Source organism: Myotis lucifugus, unplaced genomic scaffold, assembly GCF_000147115.1.
Source record: "Myotis lucifugus unplaced genomic scaffold, Myoluc2.0 scaffold_10, whole genome shotgun sequence".
NCBI classification, from domain to species: Eukaryota; Metazoa; Chordata; class Mammalia; order Chiroptera; family Vespertilionidae; genus Myotis; species Myotis lucifugus.
Window position 1 is genome coordinate 6,809,723 of NW_005871058.1, and position 12,072 is coordinate 6,821,794.

Consider the following 12,072-nt stretch of genomic DNA (forward strand, 5'->3'; position numbering starts at 1 on the left):
AGCTATTCCCGTGGGGGCTCTGAATTCCTGCTGTTGCTTTTTCTGCTGAGTTATCCAAAGCCTGGTTGTTTCACATGGTCACCAGGGAGGCTGGTGGTCCACAGTCACACCTGCCCCACGACAACAGTGAGCCTATGGCTAGTTGTGAGGGTGCATCCAGGTCTCCGTGGGGCGAGGGAGGATCCGCTAAATTGATGTCTGGGAACTGTGGGTTTAAGTAAGATGCCGACACAATAATAAAGCCAGTGCCTGTGACTGAGCAGCCAATCCGAGGAGGAAACAGGACTGCAGGCAGGGCTCTGTTGTTTTTCACCACATGCTGGGGCAAAGGAAGAAAAACAGAGACGCTTTACTTATTTATAATTTACAATCTGCCTAAAAGCAGGGCATCTTGCCAAAGCTCAACTCCACAGCGTCTCACCTCCAAGCTCTCTATGGCTTTAAAGCTAACATGTGGAGTTTAGCACATACCTCATGATTGGGACCGGGCCACCCAGTCCCAGGCTCAACCCTCCCTTTGAGGCAACAGAGAAGTTACCACCGTGGATCTGAAGTACAGTTCCTTTAGGCTTAAGCAACAAAGACAGTGGTGCCAGGACTTAGATGTGTCAAGGTGCCTGACAGTCTGCATTTTTTTGTTTTGTTTTGTTAATCCTCACCTGAGGATATTTTTCCATTGATTTTTATTTTTATTATTATTTAAAAAATATATTTTATTAATTTTTTACAGAGAGGAAGGGAGAGGGATAGAGAGTTAGAAACATCGATGAGAGAGAAACATCGACCAACTGCCTCCTGCACACCCCCCACTGGGGATGTGCCTGCAACCAAGTTACATGCCCTTGACTGGAATAGAACCTGGGACCCTTCAGTCCAAAGGCCGACGCTCTATCCACTGAGCCAAACCAGTTAGGGCTCCATTGATTTTTAGAGAGAGTGGAAAAGAGAGGGAGAAACAGAGAGATAAATATCAATGTGAGGGAGACACATCAATGGGTTGCCTCCCGCAGCAGCATGACCTGGGCCCGGGATTGAGCCTGCAACTGAGGTCACTGCCCTTGACTGGAATTGAACCCGGAACCCTTCAGTCCGTGGGCCGACGTCCTATTCACTGAGCCAAACCGGCTAGGGCCAGCCTGCATCTTTAAGTGCCCAGTAAGTGGGTGCAAGCTAAATTCCTCAGGGTGCAGTGGAGGAAAGGAGAGAGTGAATTCCTATTTTGTGTGACAGGAGAGGATACTGCAGAACAGGTTTACCAAGGGAATCATGGGGGTTCCAGGGGGCCTCCCAAAGTAGGGATGATAGGCTGCTGCCTGTCATCTCCGTGGCCAGCGGTGTGGAATCTGTCCTGGGGCGCTGGGAGGGGCACCCACTGGGCAGTGCAAGCATTTCGGTCTCCCTGTCTTCTCAATGTGCCTGTTGCTATGGTTATGAGAAAGGCTCCACTTAACTCGCATGCTGGTTCACCTGTTCACGTGCTTAGCAGGAAAGGAACCTGAATGTCAAGGCTCTTACTCAGGCTGCCTGAGGTAAGAGGCCCCTCCTGTCCCCTCCCAACCTCCCCTTCTCTGCTGTATTGATTTTCCACCGCCTTTACCTTCCTGAGGAGATTAGATCAAGTGGCCTCAGCCAAGCTTTTTATCCAGATGTTGCTTCTTGGCCCCCACAGCAGGAAACCACCCCATCTCCCAGCTTCGGCAGCCACAGTGAACAGCGTCTCCACTGCATCGGCCCCCCTTCCACTACCTGCTTTTTGCCTCTGTGATCGCTGAACCCTAAGCAATGACAGACTCAGGAAAAAAAAAATTTTTTCACATGCTTTTTTTAATAAAAAAAATTATTATTGATTTCAGAGAGGAAGGGAGAGGGAGAAAGAGATAGAAACATCAATGATGAGAGGGAATCATTGATCGGCTGCCTCCAGCAGGCTCCACACTAGGGATCGAGCTCTCAACCTGGGCATTTGCCCTGACCTGGAATCGAACCGTGACCTCCTGGTTCGTAGGTCAACACTCAACTACAGCCATGTTGGCTGGGCTTTTTCACATGCTTTAAAAGCCCCAGCTCCTTGATTCACCCTGCCAGGGACACTCCCTGGAGGGGAAAATGAAACAGTGCCAGTCCTTGAGGAACCTTTCCGTAGAGTTGGGCTTTGAGTTGTTCTAGTGTTGAAGTCATGAGCACTTCTAGGCTTGGGGTGCATGGAGCAAAGTATTTCTCTTGGTGCAGGGACACCTTGCTCCAGGTCCCCTCCAGAAATGGCAGACTGTGCACGTGGAGGGGGACCCAGGGTGGTCATCATGTGCTATGCTCTGATTTGGACCTCAATAGCTCCCATCTTCTTAGCAGCCACCTGGGCCCGGCCCTCCTTGGTGTGCTGGGGATACTGGAACAACAGTTAGAATGTAGTTTCTACCTTTCATATGCTTCCCAGTCCCAGTGGGGAAGCAATCAGGGCAAAACACAAGCAAATCATGCAAGACAGTGACATTGAGTGCCTTGCAAGGGGCTCAGAAATGAAGTGTTACAGGTCAGGAGTGGGAAAGAGAGGGGGAATGGAATAGGAAAGGGAAGCTTCTAGAGACCTTGAAGGGGGGTTAGGAAGAAGGGGAGCATTTAGGAAGAGGGAAGTGGGAATAGTGGGTAGAGGAGAATGGCTGCCTTGTCCCCATCACTGTCATTCGGCGATGGAGTCCAGAGTTGAAGGCTGGTGCTGCTTCTGAGACCACAGTAGGAGTTCCGGTTTTACCAAAGGCAGGGGACGCAGAACTTGTGTAGGGAAGGGGTTGGCAAAACCCCAAACAGCCAGGTAGTAAACATTACACTTCTCTGCCCCTCTTTGCCTGGCTCTTCTCTGGCTGTAGAGATTGGCCCTGGGCTGGCATGGCCTCTGTGTGTGCATGGTGTGCATATGGTATGCACATGTGTAGAAGTGTGCATGATGGAGGAGGTGTGGCCCAGCCTGGAGTGAGTCACCTGCAGACCACAGACCTGCAGACAGAGCAAGATGCTTATTACATTCCCTTAACTGACATTTATTTTCTTTATTTTTTTAAAAAAATATATTTTTTTATTGATTTCAGAGATGAAGGGAGAGGGAGAGGTAGGAACATCAATGATGAGAAAGAATCATTGATCGGCTGCCTCCTGCACGCCCCCTACTGGGGATCAAGCCCACAACCTGGGCATGTGCCTTGATCAGGAATTGAACCATGACCTCCTAGTTCATAGGTCATTTATTTTCAGTGTCAAACTTTGCACAATGCAATATTTCAGCTAGAAGGAACCTTATAAACAATCTGGTCTGTCCCACTTCTTTTACAGAGAAGCAAACGGAGTCCAGGAGAAGAGAGGTGGTATATCCAAGGTCACACCCCCGTTAAAGTAATCCAGGACTGGGTTTGCTTCCCCTGACTCCCAGCCTGGATTTCCTTCTGTGTTGCCTTTTGCTCCTTCTGCATGAAAGTCTCCCAGTTCTCATTAAGCTGCCCTCTACCCCGCCTCCGGAGGCACAACCCTGCCACATCAGTTTATCCGAATCCAGAATCCAGTCTGCCTGGGAAGGCTGCCTCCTGGCTCTCCATTATGCTTACGAAGCCCTGATCTATCTCCTCCAATTTGATTTTACTCATTTCAACCGGTATTTATTGCAAATGTGAAGCCTGCGTAGGCAAAGGGGATACAGCACTGTGATGAATAGGTTTTATATACCAGTGGTTCTCAACCTTGGCTGCACATTAGAATCACCTGGGAATCTTTTTAAAATCCCGATTTCTGGGGCTCATCCTCCGGAAATTCTGTTTCTTTGTTATGGGTTGGGGCCACAACATTAGTAACAAAGAAACAGAATTTCCGGAGGACGAGGCCCGGAAATCAGGATTTTAAAAAGATTCCCAGGTGATTCTAATGTGCAGCCAAGGTTGAGAACCACTGCTATATACGAACATCTCACTATCTAGAGGGGAAACTGAAACACTTATAATCCAGTGTCCTAGTGCTATCACTAATTCATCACCCATTCACTCATTAATTCATTCCTCCATTCATTTGACAAATATTTGACAGGCAGGCATTGTGCTAAGACACTGGGATCTTTACCGATTGGTTTTCCAGTCCATTGGGGGAGAATCAGTCATCACGTAAGCAAATCATTTTTAAATGGAGGAAGGGCCATGGCGGAAGCGAGCAGCACTGTAATCAGAGGAGAGATGTACAACTTTGGAGAGATGTACAACTTTAGAGGGTCACCTGGTCGGAGAAGAACAACGTGAGTGAAGCATGCGAAGGCATGAAATAAGGTGAGGTGTGGGGGACAGGGCTGTGAGGACTGGGGGAATTGGGAGGAGACTATGTTTTCCTGCAGAAGCAGAGGGGTGGAGACCTCAGGCAGGAGTGGGGGTGAAGAAAGACGCAAGGCCTCCTGGAGAGCTCCAGGCAGGATTTTCAATCCCAGCACCACCCAGAAAACACGCAGCAGGACCACCTCACCAAAGGAAACAGCACGGATTTCTGCTGGCTTTTTGTTTGCTTTTTATTTGTGGGGAGCAGGACACAGGTGCCCATGCGTGCTCCTGGCTTTCCTCCCCAGCTGATAAACCTTTCTATGACTTCGATCATTGGTACTTTTTAAATGGGTGCCACTTGGGGGAAAACCAAGATGGCGGCATAGGTAAACACCGGAGATTGCTGTCTCCCACAACCACTTCAAAAATATAACTAAAAGATATAACGGACATCATCCAGAACCACAGGAAGGCTGGCTGAGTGGAATTATTCGCAGACGAGATGATATTATACATACAAAACCCTAAAGACTCCATCAAAAAACTACTAGACTTAATACATGAATTTGGCAATGTAGCAGGATACAAAATTAACCCCAAGAAATCTATGGCAGTTCTATACACCAATAGTGAACTTTCAGAAAGAGAGACTAAAAAAACAATCCCATTTACCATCACACCAAGAAAATTAAGCTACCTAGGAATAAACTTAACTAAAGAGGTAAAAGACCTCTACTCAGAAAACTACAGGACGTTAAATGGGTGCCACCTGGGAAACTGGGCAAGTGGTCCCAGTTTTGCTTAAGTGGCCAAGGCATCCAATTTCAAGGGACTTTTTCTCACAAAATATCCAGTTGAAGCATCAGGTAGTGATTTGTGCTTCTGTTGTACTCACTCTATGGTGTACATGTTATTATATTACTAGGGGCCCAATGCATGAATTTGTGCACTTTGAAAGGAACTATGGGCTGTGAGGCTGTGGTGGGCACAGGGGCGGGTCTTGGCCCATCCTCCGTGCCCCTGCCTGGCCCCTCCTGCCACAGCCCCCCGGTCCCCTGTCTGCCAGCAGCCCCGCACCCATCGCCGCTGCTCCCATGCACTGACAGCACTGGCCCCGCTCGCACCCACTGACGGCAGAGTGGTACCAGCAGTGGGTGTGAGCAGCAGCTGCTGCCCCGATTGCCCCTAAGGAGCAGGGGGAGGTGGAGAAGTCCTGAGGGTCAATTGGGGCCGGCAGCTACCACTTGCACCTGCTGATGGTGCCAAGAGATTGGGGCCAGCACTGGGCACTGACAGTGGGTGCAAGCAGCTACTCTGGTGTTGGCAGCGGGTGCGAGTGGGGCCGGTGCTGGCAGCAGGTGCAAGTGCCAGCGGGACCGCGGGTGCGTGGGAGCAAAGAATTTTCAGTAACCACCAGAGGCTCACCCCCATGACAGCGACTGGAGCCCTGCCTTGGTCTGGCGCCCCGCTCACCTGCTCCACCATCCTGCCACAGCCAACACCCACCATATTCTGAGCTGTACCACCTGCTGCCAACACCCACCATGTTCCGTGCGTTCCCCCTGGTGGTCAGCGCATGTCATAGCAACCAGTTGTTCGGTTGTTCCGCCTTTTGGTCTATTTGCATATTAGGGATATATATATATATTAGAGACCCGATGCATGAAATTTGTGCAAGGGGCTTAGCCCTCGAAGCAGCAGCGGCTTACTTCAGCCTTGAAGCCCCAACTTCGTCCGGAAGGTCATTCAGCTGTTCGGGCTAATTAGCATATTACGCTTTTATTATTATAGATATAGATTGTTACTTATTGTTCTTCTTTGGTTGTAGTGAAGTTACCTATAAATCCCACGTTATTGTGGCCCAGGTGTGAAATGGAGCCTGGGGTGGGCATAATAACCTTCTCATGGTCTTTCTGCCTTTATTTCCCTGTCTGCCTCCAGTCCACACTACACATGCCTTCTAAATTAATCTCTCCAGAGGACAACCTCTATAATCAGATCTTTCCAGGGCTCCTAAACAGAATAATCCCTGTCCCTTTAGCCTGACTTTTAAAGTCCTCCATAATGTGATACTAAATCTTCCTTTTTAGCCTTTTCTTTCTCTACATTATCTACCCCAAAGACATCTATGCTTGCTAGCTACACTGGACAAGGTCATGGCCCCAGGTGACACCCATCGGTATGCCTGCCCATCAGTCATCCTCTTGGGTGGACTTTAATCTACTGTGATCCTACTCATCCTTCAAAACACACATATCTTCTGCTCAAAGGAGCCATCCTCAGTCTCTCCAGTCCAAAGCCATTTCCCTGCTTCAGGGCTCCTATCATAAACGCATTCTGCTTCAGCTGTGGTCAGTTGTTTACCTATCTCTCTCCCACTCAAGCTCAAATGAATCCTTTCTTTAGAGCAGGAATTCTCTCAGATTCCTGTTCATCTCGGTGCCTAGAATTGGGCCTGGAATATAGCAGGTGCTCAATAATAAGGCTTTCTGGATTGAAATGACTTCTCTTATGACTTCTTGCCTATACCTGTACCTTCCAAGGCACTGGACACAGACACTAGCTTCATCACTGTCTTCATATGAGATGTGTTGATGAGGTACCTGCTATGCGTGAGGAACTGGGTTAAGCCCTTGACAAGCTGTTTTATAATGCAATAAAATACACCACTCTGGGCCTCCCACATTGAATGGTGGGGAACGATCATTGATACAGCCATTCCCTGGCATCTAGGACCCTGTGGAAGAATGGCCTTCATTTGACAGGTGCCATTGCTCTGCCTTCACTCACCATGTGTGTAGTCCAGGTGGATGGTGACATTTGATGTGAGCTGAGACTCCTATAAAGACTCACGGGGTGACAATTCAGGGCAGTGTCTCAGGGAAGAGCCATCAGGTGGGGATGAAGGAGGGAAAGAGGTGGGGACTGGAAAAATTGTCACTCTGTGTGAAAAAATATTGGTGAGGGATAGATAGATTGACATACATCAGATCTGCCAAGAACAACCAGGAATACACCTGGTGATTAAGGAATTCTTATGAATTATTTCTAACCCTCCAGTCCCCTCATTCCCAAATGTTTCAGTTTGGAAGATAGAGTGAATGGTCACCCAAGCAGTGGTGGGCAGGGGTGGAGGTGGTGATGGTCTCTTCATCATTCTCTGCTGTCATTTTCTGGGGGAGCCCAGGGTGGCCAGGTTGGTTGACTGTAACACCAGCAGCAGTGGTGCCTGCAGGGACAAGCATAATCAGGTTACCACATATTTTCTGAGTTCCCAAATGCAAGGTACTGTGCTGGATGCTGGGATTTAGGCACACAGAAGACTTGGGGGCCCCTATGAGGCATTTAGTCCATATCTTCAACCCCAATCCAATATAATATAGTTCCCAGTCCCTGGACCAGAGATTTAGAAGTCTTAAGCACTGAAAAGAATATGATGCTCCTACAAATATAATTCAAAATAAAAACAATACCTACCAAAACATAAATTTAAGAAAGCCCCCAAAAGTTCTAATATTTTCCTTGATGCTTTTACTGACATAGCAAGTGTCAAGTTATTTCAAAAAAATGATCTCACCTCTGTTGAGCTGGTGCCCTCAGCTCAGGTTGTCTCTTCTTATGGGATAATCTGGCTCTGACCCAATCACTCCTAGCTGGCAGGGGTCCCTCCCCATCCTTCCCCAGACCACATCACTGGGCCCCATCCTGGTTACAGGCAGTTCTGTCTGAGTGGCTTTTTGGAATGGACAAATGGATTCCAGATGTTGACAGCTGGTGGTCGCCAGGACAAACCTGAGTCTGAGTGGCATGGAATTTCTTGGAGCCACACAGAGACCATTGTTCTGCATCTTTGAAGGAGCTGTTCTGATGTCGCCTCTACTGAGCCATGGTTTGTTGGGTCTTTTCTGGAAAACGCCTAGAGGGCAAAGCTAAGGAGTAAATCTCTGCTGTAAATTAACGATCACTTCTTTCTGACGCTGGGCCTGGACCACCCTTGTGCTTGTGGGCAACCAAGGGGATTTATAGTGTGGACCCCGAATTTCAGAGCTGGAAGGGACTAACCTGAAACAAAGGAACAATGAGAGAATCACAGTGAAAAGTTTGCTTTAATGAAACATTTCATTAGACTTCTTTTTAAGCAAATATATATGCATAGATCTTCAACCATACAAATAAGTGTTTTAAGGGGTCATCTTGGGGAAAGCCATTCAAGTAACTGGAAAATGTTTTAGGACTTACCTTTGGAAACACATTCAGATTTAGTCCTTGAAGTTAGCAGCTATCCTCTTATCAATTGGCAAATTTGCACTGTTAAGGGGCTAGTAGTCACTCACACTTTGGTGTGAACTACTTAAATTCAATTCAATTTAACTATAATCTGACAGTCTATTAAATGGGAGTTTATGCAGAAGGATAAATGGAGACAGAGCTTGGCAGTGGAATGGTGAATGGCAAAGTGGGTTAAAGAATTGTGGGGAGTGGAGAACTTAGGGCCTGTGGAGAGCAGCTGGGGAGTGTGCTGTCCCCAGGAGGTCAAAGACTGAAGGGCTAGTATATTGGGCCAAGGGTGGGAGAGGCTTGGGAATGCTAAGAGGACCCTTTAGGCCAGTGGTTCTCAACCTTCCTAATGCCGCGACCCTTTAATACAGTTCCTCATGTTGTGGTGACCCCCAACCATAAAATTATTTTTGTTGCTACTTCATAACTGTAATTTTGCTACTGTTATGAATCATAATGTAAATATCTGATATGCAGGATGTATTTTCATTGTTACAAATTGAACATATTTATTTTTTTTTATTTTTATTTTTTAAAAAATATATTTTATTGATTTTTTACAGAGAGGAAGGGAGAGGGATGGAGAGTTAGAAACATCAATGAGAGAGAAACATCAATCAACTGCCTCCTTCACACTCCCCACTGGGGATGTGCCCGCAACCAAGGTACATGCCCTTCACCGGAATCGAACCCGGGACCCTTCAGTCCGCAGGCCGATGCTCTATCCACTGAACCAAACCGGTCAGGGTGAACATATTTAAAGCAGAGTGATTAATCACAAAAACAATATGTAATTATATATGTGTTTTCTGATGGTCTTAGGCGACCCCTGTGAAAGGGTTGTTTGACCCCCAAAGGGGTCATGACCCACAGGTTGGTGACCCACAGGTTGAGAACCACTGCTTTAGGCCAATACATGAGAAGGCATCCAGGCAGTCAAATGTTTTGGTTAAGTGAGTCTTGAAGGCAAGTAGATCTGAGTCTTAATCCTAGTTTTGTCTTTTATTAGTCAGTTGACCAAATACAAACGATAGTTTTCTAAATGATGTTTTATAAAATAGCCTTTCCCCTCTATGTAATAGGAATCAAAAGAAGGCCTTCTTTCAGAGTTGTCATGAGGCAACTCTGAAATAAACTACTTAGATATTTTTTAGGCAGGAAGCCATCGGGGAAGGTCAGTTATGATGATGATGATGATGATGATGATGATGATGATGATGTAAAGTTCCAGGACAGAGCCTACGATGACAAAGCCCTGCCCCTTCAAAGTGGGACTACCATCAAATTTAACTCAACAACAGTTACTGAGCACAGATGTCTCCTGTGCTGTGTGAGAGCTCGGAGATGTAAGCAGATGAAGAGAAGTATGTGCCCACAATCTGACAAGCAGCACAAACTAAGGGCACAAATGACAAAACAGATGTAGGAATCAGGCGTTTGAGATGGCTCTGGAAGGATGGGGGAAACTGACATAGGTCGGGGGACCAGGCAGGGTGATCCATGTGAAGAAATCATTTTAGCAGAGGATGGAGGTGGGGAGGTCTGGGCCTGGGACTGGACTGGCTAGTCCTGCAGAGTGGGAATGAATTGTCCTGTTGCAGTGTATGTGAATCCATGGATGCGTTCCTGACTTCTCACCTTATCTCATCTCTAGCTTCATTTCCAGCACAGGTCTGAGAACTGAGCTCATTACTGATCCTATCAGGCCAGTGGACATTATTGGTCAATATTATAATCCTATATAAAAAAAAGTCTTATATGCTAAGTGTCTGGTTGTCCGTTCAACCAATCAAAGCATAATTTGCTAATGATATGCTAAGGCCGCTCAACCGCTTGCTATGATGTGCACTGGCCACCAGGGGGCAGACACTCTGACCAGTAGGTTAGCTTGCTGCTGGGGTCCGGCCAATGGGGATTGAGAAAGATGGGCTGGACATGTCCTGGAGTCCTCCTGTGGTCCCTCCCCTGCTAGCCAACCTTCCATATCCCTCCCTGGCCCTGATCATGCACCAGTGGGGTCCCTCGGCCTGGCCTGCGCCCTCTCGCAATCAGGGACCCCTCAGGGGATGTCAGAGAGCCAGTTTTGGCCCAATCCCACAGGCCAGGCCGAGGGACCCACTGGTGCACGATTTTGTGCACTGGGCCTCTAGGGAGTTGACAATGATTAAGACTCAACTGTAGATATCTATTTATGAACTGAGGAGCTACGCAGAAGGAGGAAAAAAGCCATAATTTTTGCTATTTGATTTGCCCAACCTCAGAAATTAAACTTCTTCTCTCAGACTGCCTCTTGTCTGAGACAGGCAGCTATTTGGTTGTGTATTCAAAAAGGCATGAACGTTTGAGTGTAGCAGCATTTCAGATGCAATTGAATATATGGATTCTAAGGATCCCAGGCCTGGAGCAGATAGCCTCCACCTCTGTACCCCTCCTAGAAATGAATGAGATCTAAGGTCAAGTGGAAAGATCACATGTGCATTTGTTATGCTGCCTGCACTACAGTGGGAGTGGAGACCAGGAGGTCTGTAAAGAGAGTGCCTGGGTTTGCAGTCTAGCACCAGGTTAGTTTCTGCCTCTTTGTGTTTGTCATGTGGGGATAATAGTACCTTTTTCATGTGGTGGTTTTGAGACTTATATGAAATAGTGCATGGCAAGTCCTTAGTGCATTGCCTGACCCAAAGTGACTACTGTGATCACTGTCATTCAACATCAACTATGAGTCAGATGCTGTGCTTAGTGCTATGAATAACGTGCAGCCCTCAACCAAGAGGCATAGAAGCTTACAGCTGGAGGCAGCTCTAAGTTCATTACCATGTCCTTTGTGTTTCCTCAGGGTTTATGAGCGGGTTCCCTACTAGGAATGATTATTAATAGTCTCTTATCTTGTATCTTAGTACTTTAAAAATATTTTTATTGATTTCAGAGAGGAGGAAAAGGATAGAAATATTAATGATGAGAGAGAATCATTGATTGGCTGCCTCCTGCATGCCCCCTGCTGGGGATCTCGCCTGCAACCTGGGCATGTGCCCTGACCACAGAATCGAACTGTGACCTCCTGGTTCATAGGGCAACACTCAACCACTGAGCCACACTGACCAGGCTTATCTTAGCACTTTTTAAATATATATTCTTCTTTATTGATTCCAGAGAGGAAGGAAGAGGGAGAGAGAGATAGAAACATCAATGATGAGAGAGAATCATTGATCAGCTGCCTTCTTCATGCCCCCTACTGGGGATTGAGCCCTCAACCCGGCATGTGCCCTCACCAGAATTGAACCTGGGACCCTTCAGTCTGCAGGCTCTATCCACTGAGCCAAACTGGCTAGGGCTATCTTAGCACTTTTGACAGACTAGTCATGCCACCTCTTCAGAAATGCTTTCTGTGGCCTCCAGCCCCTCCAACTCCATTTTCCTATTTTTACCTAATTCCTTCATAGCACTTACCATTTTCTGAACATACAATACTTGCTTACGGCTCATTGCCACTTGCTCCTACTGAAATGCTAACTCC